Raw genomic sequence first — 12,270 nt, forward strand, 5'->3', positions numbered from 1 at the left:
CTTTTATCGAATGGGGTGGTGAGGGATTAACTGCGGCTCCTTTCATAATCCGTAAGCTCAGAAACTTCCCAGGATTATTCAGCACCGCAGCTCCAGGTTTGATACCGTAGTAAGTCGCTCAACAAGGATCTGGAGACGGATGCAGGGAATGAGGGGCCACCGTTAAGTCAGCCTCCGAGGCTGAGCATTTTAAGGGCGTGTTTGCAAAGAGAGCGAAAGAAGCTTCTTGCCTCTTAGAGAGGAGGCAGGCTTACACGTCAGGACGCGCCTGGCCTCCTGGTACCATTTAGTGGGTCCGATCTGTTCCGATTGTGTCCTTGATGGCGCTGCAGGATGGGCAGGGCACTTCATGACTAATCTAAGGCAGCTGACATAGTTGTTTTTAAACATAAGGGGAGCTGGGCTCGTCTTCACGGGGAGGACGTTTCAGTACTGTTTGTGCTGAAATGGACAACATGACTCATTGCCAAATGTAAAAAAAAGAAGATCTTTTTATTCCCCCGCATGTGTAAACCCTCTAAACACAACAGTGTTCAGAGGAAGGTAAGGCACCATCTGGTTCGCTGCGTAGTAGCCTATTTCTTATTTTTGTCAGTAATTTATACTGAGAGGATGACACATAGAACAGGATGAAATTTTTAGTTACGCAACACGCCCAAGGATTGTTAAGCCCTCTGTTGTCTCAGAAACATGAAAGACACCCTTAGGTGGGATGAGTCCCATCCCTGAGCACCTTGGCCGATGCAAAACGGGCCGTGTTTTCCTTGTGCAGGCTCGGTGAGCACTTTTGACAATGGAAGACCCAACAGGTAATTGGGACTAAGTTCTGCAGGATTTAGAAGTCTCGTATTCTTCGTGTCTTTGGAGAGGGACGAAGGTGTTGAAGTGACTCAAGAGTATTTGCTGGGTTGAAACCAGAAAACAACACCGTTGTCTGACTTCCAAGTCCAAACACAATGTGCTTGGCCTGGATCACCCTGTGCCATGTAGAACAGCAGCCCTGGGCTCAAGGTACATACAATACATGAAGTCGTGGAAAACCGAGAACTGATACAGACCAACGTGCATGTTGGATTGCCTTGCGTTGGTTTGTAGTGATCTTTTTTTTTTTTTTTAAGTTTATTTATTTATTATGAGAGAGAGAGAGAAGAGAGACAGAGAATCCCAAGCAGGCTCCGCACTGTCAGTGCAGAGCCCTACGTGGGGCTTGATCCCATGAAACCGTGAGATCATGACCCGAGCTGAAACCAACTGATGTTCAACCACCTGAGCCACCCAGGCACCCCATGTAGTAATCTGATTGCCCTTCCTGAACTGAAGGAGAACATCTTTTCATTGCTCTCTACTGAGTTGGAGAGAGAGTGTCTTTTATGGCTAGAAGTTTCCAAAATCCTGCCATCTGTTCTTATTTTTTAGGAAAATATTTTTCTGAGTGATTTAACCCATTACCACTTCACTAACCGTTCTTTGTGAATTCTGTGGTCAGCCATCTTTCCAGGGATATACAGCCCTCATTTCTCCATGCTTTTCCCGCAGGCCTTTGACTACGTTCAGCTTTGTGCTGGGAAGGTTTTAGCGTCAGTTAGTCATGGGCTTAATCTGGGGCAGACATTTCCCTCTTCCTATGGAGCGACCGAAGGGCTGATCTAAGAACCCAAGCCCTTCCTGTCTGCTTTAATAGAAGTTAAGTAACAATAGTAGCTAAATACTTTTTTTAAAGTTAAATTTTGATCTAAGAATTAAATCTTGAGTTTAGATTTAGAGTCGAATCTTGGCTGGCTTTTGTGTGCGCAAGCTACTGTTTACAGGGTAGGTCTTATTGAGTACGTTGTTCTGAATAAGTAGGAATTGAGAGACCACATTTTTCAAAAAGCCTCGGACACCCCTTCTCCTTCTGGGTAGCGAGATTTTCGTCTACAAAGGATGGATCAATTTAGCTGTCAAAATGAAAGCTGAGAGGCCAATTGCCCATGCAAATTATCCACTTGTGCAAGCCCTTCAAAATTGCCTGCATGAAAAGCGAGCCTGCCCTTTGGAAATTTGGCACATGGTGGCGGAAAGAAGAAAGTAGTCACTCTTCAGAGATGGTGGTGTCCTTAGAGAGCCGATTTTAGAAATTGCTCATTTCGAGCGGTTCCTTAGTTTTTGGCAACTTATTTGCTTTAATATAAGAAGTCGTTTCTGCCCCCTCTCTTTCTCTCCCTCTGTTCCCATGTGTCTTGGCGGCTCAGAATACATCTCATCATCTGATGTGGGAGTTAGGGAATAGGAGGTGTTTTGCTCGAGCTTTACTCCAGCCCCTGAGGCGCGATCTGTCTCTTCCAGGGTCAGCAGCTCCTACCAGCTTTCAGTACTCAGCCAAGGATGACTGTGCACAAAGACCAAATGAAAGACAATTGGGTTGCTCTCTTCCCAGATGCTAAGATTAGTCAACGCTTTGAGAAATGAAATCCCAGCTTCTGCCGTCCGTTTTCTGCAAGCCTCAGCTGTGTTTAATGTTTGCAGGCCACCACATTTCACAGTGACTGTCACCTGTCTGATGGAGGGAGCCGTCTCAGTGGGTCTGGGTGTGAAAGCTCCAAATGGAAGTGTTTTCTCTTTGTCTTTGGGCTCAACTTTCGGAAGTGCCTGCTCCTCTGTTTGGTAAGGTAGGATTTTCCTCTGCTGGTCTGAGAGCCAGGTGACTGCATCATGAAGTGACCCAGATGTGAGGCCCGGTGTCCCCATGGGACGATGCACTGTCCATGGAGCCCCAGCCATGGCTGGGGCTGCTCTCCAGGTGTTCCTAAATGTTGGCCCTAAGACAGCCAGGGGTTTACAAAAGGGAAATTGTGACATCTGGCACTGGTCTTTTAATTTTTTTTTTTTAATGTTTACTTATTTTTAAGAGAGAGAGAGAGAGAGAGAGAGAGAGAGAGAGGAGGATGGATAAACAGAGAGAGAGATACAGAATCCAAAGCAGGCTCTAGGCTCTGAGCTGTCAGCACACAGCCTGACGCAGGGCCCAAACTCATGAACCGTGAGATCATGACCCGAACCGAAGTCAGAAGCTTAACCGAATGAGCCACCCAGGTGCCCCCGGGCACTTGTCTTTTAAGAATGCTCATGTATGGCAACCAAGGTGTCAATACATTATATTTATAAAAAAAAGGATGATAAAATTGAGACTGGAACATTAAATGACTTGCCCAAGATTATAAAAAAAAAATGCTCCTGAGATAACCCTCAAAGTGATTCTTTAGTAGCCGGTATGGATCAATATGCGGCATTATTTGTACAGAAAATAATCACCTGGTGACTAATGAGATCATGTCTGATTCGGGAAAAGTCCCTCCAAAGGGTGAATTCCTGGAGCCCCAGAACCCTTCCGCGTGACTCTGTCTTGATGCCTGTCATTCTTCCGCACATCCTGTGCTCAGCTGTGATGTAGGAGAATGTCTGGTTGGCCATATATACCTATAAGGAAAGGAAGGCAAAACCGTTCCCTTTTTGGGTAAAGTGTTACTGTATAGTTACAGCTTTCAACACCTGATTTAAGTGGTTTTTTTTCCCCCTCTCTGTGCATTGTTTGTGTCGCACACTTACGTGTAAGATCTCTGGCTTTCAAAAGCCACGGCTGTTTGCCCTGGTGCCGTGCTAATGAAAACACTGCTTAATTCAGATGCTGTTGGCAATTGCAGAATTTGGCTGGGGGACCGCACAGATTCTATCCGCTGGCCAGTGCATGCAAGCCTGTGGCCGAAGGAACACCTTTCAAAAAAGGGGAAAATCCTGGGGCACCCGGGTGGCTCAGTCGGTTAAGCATCTAGCTTCAGCTCAGGTCATGATCTTGTGGCTCATGAGTTCGAGCCCTGCGTTGGGCTCTGTGCTGACCGCTCAGAGCCTGGAGCCTGCTTCAGATTCTGTGTCTCCCTCTCTCTCTCTGCTGCTCCCCTGTCTCTGTCTTGCAGAAATAAATTAAAAACATTACAAAAAATAAAAATAAGAGAAAAATCCTGAGTTGGGACACTTTTTAATGCTGCTCTCAGCATTTACAAATCGTAATGGCAAACAACGTTCAAAGTTTAGGTGGTGATAGTCAACTGACCAGCAGACCTATCTTTAAAAGAAAGCAAAACAACTAACTTTAAATATTTGAGCCCTGGGGCGCCTGGGTGGCTCAGTGGGTTAAGCGGCCGACTTCGGCTCAGGTCTTGATCTCGCGGTCCGGGAGTTCGAGCCCCGCGTTGGGCTCTGTGCGGACAGCTCAGAGCCTGGATCCTGTTTCGGATTCTGTGTCTACCTCTCTCTGACCCTCCCCTGTTCATGCTCTGTCTCTCTCTGTCTCAAAAATAAATAAACGTTAAAAAAAAATTAAAAAAAATAAATAAAAATTTGAGCCCTGACCTTGTCTTGAATGTAAAGCAGTCAACAGTCTTATATTTGGGGAGATCGAAATGAACCCGCTCCACTGGCCAGACCCTAACACCAGCTGGCATCAGCCTGGAGCCCAAGGATGGGGGCTGTCCGTCAGACACACTTGGGATGGGACTGGACAGGCCACCACTGTCCCCACATACCTTCTTCATCACCTCCTGCTGTATGGGCCTTTGCTTTTCCTCTTCCCAAGGGTTTCCTGAATGCTCGAAGTTTTGCTTAGGAGTCTAGTGGGTGCAGCTGGGAGCAGAGGTCCGTCCTCCTCCCTCCTGCCAGGGGCCAGGCTGCCTGCAGTGGCTTATGTCCTTCAGTGTCTGCACCTTGTCAGAGTGGCCGGGTGTCTGTCGGCTGCCTCTTGTGTGTTCGTCCCCCACCCCTCTCCTTTTCCTATGTGTCCTTCCTTCCCCTGTCCCCTGTCTCCTGTCCCCACTCTCTGCCATGTTTGCCTCAATTCTTTTCTCTGTTCCTGCTGCTGGTACCTCCTTTTCTTTCCTTATTGGCTGGGGCTTTCTTTTTTTTTTTTAATTAATTTATTTATTTTTTTTATTTATTTTTGAGACAGGGAGAGACAGAGCATGAACAGGGGAGGGTCAGAGAGAGGGAGACACAGAATCCGAAACAGGCTCCAGGCTCTGAGCCGTCAGCACAGAGCCCGACGCGGGGCTCGAACTCACAGACCGTGAGATCATGACCTGGGCCGAAGTCGGCCACTTAACCGACTGAGACACCCAGGCGCCCCTTGGCTGGGGCTTTCTGACAAACCCTCAGCCTGCAGGAGCCTGACTTCGCTTCGGGCAGCATTTTTCTTTACCCATTAAATGTCCACTGATGATTTCTCCGAGCACTGGCCAACGGGGCACGTGTATTTGAGGCGAACAGTGGAGATGGTCAGAGGTGACTTCGTGCAGGAACAGCAAAGTTAGGAACAGTGTCAGAAAGGGGCACCGTGTGCACAGAGAGAGTCCTTGATTCCCTCCTGCCCCCATCCCCGTCCGCCTGTGGATTCCCCAGAGCGTTCTTCCCTATGAAACCAGTGGCATTGGATCAGTGAGCAAACAACAGTAATATCCTTTACTTAATCTGTATTTTAATTCATCGATTCACAGATTCTCATTGATGACGTTACCGTCTTACATTCAAAGACATTCATTTCTCATTTGCCACACAGTTTCTAGACTGTCTCTACACAAGTAATATTTTGTGAAAATGGTCTGTGATTTATAATTGTGTGGGTTTTTTTTTTTAAGTTAGTATTTTACCACGTGGAATTCTCAGCGACGGCTGCTTTCCCCTCTTCTTGTGTGTCCCTCCACGAAGCTGCCGTATTGATCTTCCTAATTACTCTCCTTCTGGTTCTTCACTGAGCTTTCGGTGACGCCCTTCCTTTGGCTGAAATCTTATCTTTTTCTCATGATGACGTTCCCTAACTGGCTTCATTTCGACTCTGTGAGTTCCTTGGAGTGGTTCCTTCAAGTCTCCCTCCCAACTCGGCCATGCTTGGGAGTGGCCTTGCACACAGGCCTGCTGATGCTCTCCCTTCCTGCCCTTCCGCCTTGGGTCCCACTTGGAACCCATTCTCCTGCTGGCTTTCTTGTTTTCCTCCACAAATCTGAGGACAGGACGGCTTTCTGTCCGTGGTCCTCACAGCTCTAGTCCTGTGTCTCCACCTTAGCTGACTTGCTTTGTTCCCCCGACCCCGTTCAGTCAGCACTGTTGCAAACTCCCATCTGCTGGCCCCATGGTTGGAGTTTCCATCCACACCCCCTGCCCCATTGGTGGTACTAGACATTGGCACTTCAACCCAGCATGGCTCTGGCCATATGGTTCTTTGTTCCGTATGAGGATGCTTGGGGATCCCTGTCTCATCTACTGCCTGCTTCACCTGTAATGCACCCCCCACTCCAACTGCTTCATCATCTCCTTGAATATCCCTTATTTCCCAGATCACATATCTCTTCTTCCAGGAAGCTGTCCTTGCTCTTCTGCCTGGAAGCAACTTCCTGTCCTCCAGTTTCAGAGTGTCACGGCATCATGTGGCAAGGATGAGCTCCCGAGTGCGTAATTGGTTCTTGCTTTGTCTTTTTACCACCTAAAAAAACCCCCAATTAAATCGGGTCTTGGGAGTTGTTACCATACATTAACTACCATGGGGCTGTGCTGTACATGGAAGTTAACTAATTGACTGAATACAAGATGTTCCTTAGTTGAGCCCTATGGCCACTGGGAAAATTCTAGCAAGTTGGGAAGAACCCCTGGTCCAACAGTTTATGGGTTTCCTGAGTACCCAGTGAGCTTTCTTTCCATGACTCCATTAAATATCTTTATGATGCCAGGTGGTCTCATCCATTTTCATTTTAGGTCTTGTGATTTTACTGTTAAATTGAGCCTTTAAGACTGGCCTGAAATTTTCATTTCTCTCATGTATCTGTAGAAGAAAGGCCACCGCTCAGCTGACCTTTGGTTTCTAGAAGAATGTTTAAATCTACATTTTTCCTCATTCTGATTAGGTCGGGCTGGGGAGGTTGCATATTTTTGCAGAAAGCCGTGTGCTGATGGGCACTTAGTGAGTTATAATTGATGTTTAAGTTTTATTTATGCATTTCAGTGGAGAGAGCGTTTTAAGAGCCTGTGAAGGTGGCTACAGGGTGCAACTTCTAGGAGGGGTTTGTTGTTTGTGAATCACCACGGGCTGCTGCACGGGTAGTTCTTGCACAAGTGTGTGACGCGGTGGTGTTTCTGGAGTGAGGCTGAGAACTCTGATGCAGAGGACTCAGGACGCCGTTTTGACTGAAGTTGATCTTAAGCTAAAAGAGAAAAGAATAAGAATAACATGGAATTGAGTCAAATGGGGACATTTATATTTTAATAAAACATGAGCCGTTTCTTGTTTAATGGGCAGTTAAAGATCCACTTTAAAATATTCCGACCTCTAGCCCGAGGCAACCCTCTGGGGCATCGTCGTTTCTTTACCTTTTGACTTTCTTTGCAGTTTTCCAGAAAATATGTCAGTGATTTCCGGTTTATACATCGGTTAATTTATGACCTTCCTGGGAGAGGGGCACCTGGCTGGCTCAGTCCAAGGAGCACGCGCCTCTTGATCTCAGGGTTGTGAGTTCGAGCCCCACGTTAGCTGTGGAGCCTACTTTAGCCACTGAGCCATCGTCCGTGACTTTAACTTAGGTCTTTGCAAACTCACACTACCTCGTTTCCGTGGCTTCTCCGGAGCCCACACTCCTCGGCACGTGTGGGTGCCGTGCTGAATGTGGTGTATGCCTTTAGAGGGAGAAGCAGTCACCCAGGCAAGGGTTCACCTTCCAGAGTAGAAGGTCCTCATGCTGTTCACCTGACCGGCAGGCACCAAGGTGGGAAATGTCATTTTCACTATTGACGGAAACATGGGCATAGGAAGACCCTTTCAGGGCGTGTGCCCCCAAATCCTGCTGCGGGAACTGGTTTCCAGTTTAAGCCGCAGATTCCAAAGGGAGGTGTGTTTACACCAAGCCCTGTGAACTCGGTGAGGGGTTTTGCCACTTGAGTGTTGCCTTTTCACAAGGAAGGGACTGGATTTTGAAGCCAGAAAGTTGGAGCTGGAGTCTCCGGCCGTCCATGCTGTGGCTGTCCCTGCCTGGATTGAGCAGGGACGTCCTCTCCCTGCACTGTTTATCTGGTGGCGTCGATTCTGAATTCTTACGGTGTCCTTTTTGGCCTTCGTGTCTTTTGCCACTTAAGAGGCTGGCCATCCTCCGCAGGCGTGGCCCTTGGATGTCCTAGCTGAGGGACCACATCAGCTAATTTGTGACCTCACTGAGGGAGGATAGGAGAACTCAGCCTCCAGACCTAATTACCAGCCCTGTTGCAAGTTTAATTCTGACACACGCGGGTCTATAGAAATTGCCAGGAATTCCTGGCATTAATGGGTGGCTGTGTCCAACCCTGTCACTTAAATCTTGATTAAGACGTAAACAAAGAAACGTTGGTGCTCATTTTAAAGCAGATTTTAGGGCGCCGGAGGAGAGGTTGGTGTATTGAAACATGCCGTTTTATAAAGAAGTTCCAACTAACGTGTCTGTTGCCACACCCAAAGGAGATGTTATTGGGGTGGGAGAAAGGAATTGGCCAGTCCTAGGAATTTTTCCTGGGCTGAGCATGCCTTCTCACCTTGGGGAGAGCTCCCTTACTCCTCTTTTGGCCTCAAGGATTCGCATCTGTACCTCCTCTTTTCCAAAGGATGACGTCATGGGCTTTCAAGCACTCAGCCGGGACCACACTGGGCTTGGCTGTGCTGCAGTGTGGGAGCGCACCTGCGCTGTGCGCGCATTTCTGGGCAATTCTGAATGTGTCGCCTAGGATGTGCCCCCTTTGCTTCCTGTGAGCGAACCGAAAGCACCTCATGGAGGCAAGGAGCCTCATGGAGAGACAGTGTCACTTAGCCACCGGCTACCCTCTGGCCTCTGAACCTCAGGACTTCCAAAAGGCTGATTTCACCAGATATAAAATTTTACAAACTTCCAGATGCTGTAATTCATTTGATTTTCTGCAGGCAGATGGTCTTTAGGTAATTACTGAAGTAGACAGTGTGGGAATCGTTGCATAGAGGAATAGCCAGAATGTTCCAGAATGTTCCAGGAAGTTCTTGCCTTTTCTCATAATTATTCTCAGCTGCTACCCAAGGGTATGTATTGGGATAGGCAACATCAGTGTGTTCCAGGCTGATGGCAGCCAGGAGCTGACGAGCTGGGAGAGTAGAAAGAAACCACATGAACTAGGACAACAGAGTAAGCGTGGGGCCATGAGGGGCAGTATTTGAAGTAACAGGCATCCTTTGGTACAAACGGACATATTTCTTTATGAACCAGAAATTGAAAGTAACCTGTTTCTTCGACTTCTGGCATACATTGTTCTAGGGAGGCTGGTGTCTTGCATTAGTCTGTCACATCATAGTTCAAGTTTTTAGGATTTTAATATGAAACCGAGGAGCTTGGGTAGAGATTACTTGGTCGAATGAGATTACTGGATTTTATGGTTTACAGTTCTTTTCCTTATAAAGTCTCACATTGTGCGTCATATATATTAACGTGTAAATAAAAATAGAAGCTCAGATTTTTGGTATAGTTTATTCTATACCTTCTGCCTTTATCTCTTATTTTTCAAATGCATTACTTAAGTACAATATCGTCTCCAAAATGGGATGAAAGAGCCACCGTAAAGTGGGTAAATTCACACAACCAATCTGAATCTGATGTTCACAATGCTTAACGTAATTCACACGGGTTTGAAATGATGGTCCTTTTGGTCGTTTCATGGGACTTGTTTGCATATGTTGACCGCATTTGAATTTTTATTTCTAATTTTCTGAAGAGAGAGACCCATTGGTGCGTGGGATATTAGACTAGGATCATGGTGTTGTGATTTCCAAGCTGTCCTGGGTCGCTTTGCTTTCAGTCTTCACTGCTAAAGCAGCTTGCGCTGGTTGTGCAAGGCGTTGATGGAACTTTCTAGAATTGGTAAACGGTGACCACAGCCTCCTGTAACATGGACTCATGGGATCTATTTTTTTTTCTCTTCTTTTTTGCAGTGCTGGTGTGTGAGTGCAGGTGCTGTGGATCCCTAGTGTGATACATGATCGAGGAAACGCTCCCCCCCTTCCCTCCTTGGTAAGTCAGACACCTCAATGGGAAACGAGGAAACCGATGGTTGTATAGATGGAGAGTGTGATAGCTTATGACGTGGCAACACTTGCCTCTGCTGTTAAAAATGGCAGTGAACGAGCACGCTTTCAGAAAGGAACCGAGACATGGAGAGGTTAAGTAATCTGCTCAAGATTTCACAGGTAGTCAGAGGTAGAGATGGAATTGGAGCCCGTGTTCTTTTTTTTTTTTTCTTTTTAAAAAATGTTTATTTATTTATTTTTGAGAGAGAGAGAGAGAGAGAGACAGAGAGAGAGAGAAGGCGGGGCAGAGAGAGAGAGAGAGAGAGAGAGAGGGAGAGAGAGAATCCCAAGCAGGCCCTGTGCTGTCAGTGCAGAACCCAACATGACTTGAACCCACAAACCATGAGATCATGACCTGAGCTGAAGTTAGAGGCTTAACCAAATGAGCCACCCAGGCGCCCCTGAACCCATGTTCTTAACCCTAACAGAGTACTACCTCACAGAACTGGCAATGCCTTCTGAGAATAAGGCAGACAGGCTTTTTAATTTTTTCCCTTACTAGAAATACTCCTGTCCTTAAGGAGAAGGCCACAATCATAAAAAAAAAAAAAAAAGAAAAGCTCACAATAAGTATTAAGAAGTTTGTTTTTCAAACAGCAATCTAAATCAGGAGAGGGCAAACTTTTTCTTAAAAGGGTGGCGTAGTGAATATTTTAGGATTTGCGGACGAGACGTAAATGAGCAAATGTGGCTGTGTGGCTATGTTCTAGTAAAACCTTATTTACAAAGACCACTGAGCTGGATTTGGCCCTCAGGCTGTAGCTTCCTGAGCCCTGATCTGCACACTTACAATGCTCAAAGACCTCACACCACTGGGGAGAACGAGTGTGTTTCAGTGGCCAGTAGGTATGAGTTCTTTAACAGAATTTAGCTTGGATGCTCAGATTTAATAAGTGACTTTTAATGAAGTCTACTGTAACTGCAAAACCTACCCCTTAGAGTAAGTGCATTTAGTGTCCAGTGCTCCACCCAAGTGTATTAATGTGATTCCAGCCCCTAGACGACAGCTTTGCTCAAAGCAGGCTTGACAAACATTGTTCCTTCAGTGTATTTTGTTAGTCTAGAACGTATAGCTCTTTTACGAAATAGGTTCAGATAGCATTTCCTCTTTTGGTGTCTGTACTGTTTCTCAATGTGACATTTTTATTTTGTACCCTTAAACATACTCTTGCTTATACTTATTAGGGCAAACATGCAATGATTTTGGGCTGTCTGATAATTGTGTTGCTCAAAAGTGCTCCGGTACCAAATCTTTCTCTTTTATTATGAGCAAAACCAGATGTTAGTAAGAGTCAAGTTTGAACAAAGTTGACATAGTTAAATCGCGGGGTAACATGGCGATCTCCTTTGCCACACGCATCACACGAGATGGTTCTGTGTTTTGCGTACCTAACTTTTTCTTACAGAAGGATACTTCTGACACCTGAAGGCCTATCTGACGATTGGACTGGTTATCATCAAAAAACATGGGCAAGGGAGAACCAAATAGTTTAATAGCAATAATATAAAAAGGTACATTTAGATTATAATAACAGAAAGCTATATAATGGTGCCTTATTAACTGGAAAAAATCAGGTTGCAAAATAATATATTTAATAAAATTCCATTCCTCTTACACACACACACACGCACACACACACACACAATCTGTGCACATAAATACATGTGTGTTATAGAGTCTACTAGAACATGTATCAATATGTATCAAACTCTAAATGGATTATCTCTAGGTTTGAGGATGCTTGCCTTTTTTTGAGTCACACATTCACTCTCAAAATTATTCAGGAGTATTATACTTTCACAATCTAAAAAAATAAAGAATGAAAAAGAAAGGAAGAAGTGAATGCTCATCATAAAAATTGTGTAAAAAGGGGGGCGTCTGGGCGGCTCTTCAGTGTCCGACTTTGGCTCAGGTCATGATCTCACACTTTGTGGGTTTGAGCCTCGCTTTGGGCTCTGTGCTGACAGCTCGGAGCCTGGAGCCTGCTTCGGTTTCTGTGTCTCCCTCTCTCTCTGTTCCTTTTCCACTTGCGCTCTGTCTCTCTCTCAAAAATAAATACACATTAAAAAAAAGAAATTATGTAAAAGAAAGGGAAATTTTCACCCATAATGACTTTGACAAAGACAAACACCGTTGTCGTTTC

At 45.8% G+C, this 12,270-nt stretch overlaps 1 protein-coding gene across 5 annotated transcripts in view; it reads left to right on the forward strand.

Moving 5' to 3' along the window:
* Positions 1-12,270, forward strand: part of SEMA5A (semaphorin 5A) — a 474,080-nt gene that overhangs the window by 98,246 nt on the left and 363,564 nt on the right. For 4 of the 5 annotated variants that reach the window (XM_042953245.1, XM_042953272.1, XM_042953279.1 and 1 more), the window contains exon 2: positions 9,992-10,070. The exons of the other annotated variant lie outside the window; for it this stretch is intronic. The gene's annotated coding sequence lies outside the window, so the exon portion shown is untranslated. The remainder of the gene's footprint in view (positions 1-9,991; positions 10,071-12,270) is intronic. 5 annotated transcript variants of the gene reach the window in all.

Source organism: Panthera leo, chromosome A1, assembly GCF_018350215.1.
Source record: "Panthera leo isolate Ple1 chromosome A1, P.leo_Ple1_pat1.1, whole genome shotgun sequence".
Taxonomy (NCBI): domain Eukaryota; kingdom Metazoa; phylum Chordata; class Mammalia; order Carnivora; family Felidae; genus Panthera; species Panthera leo.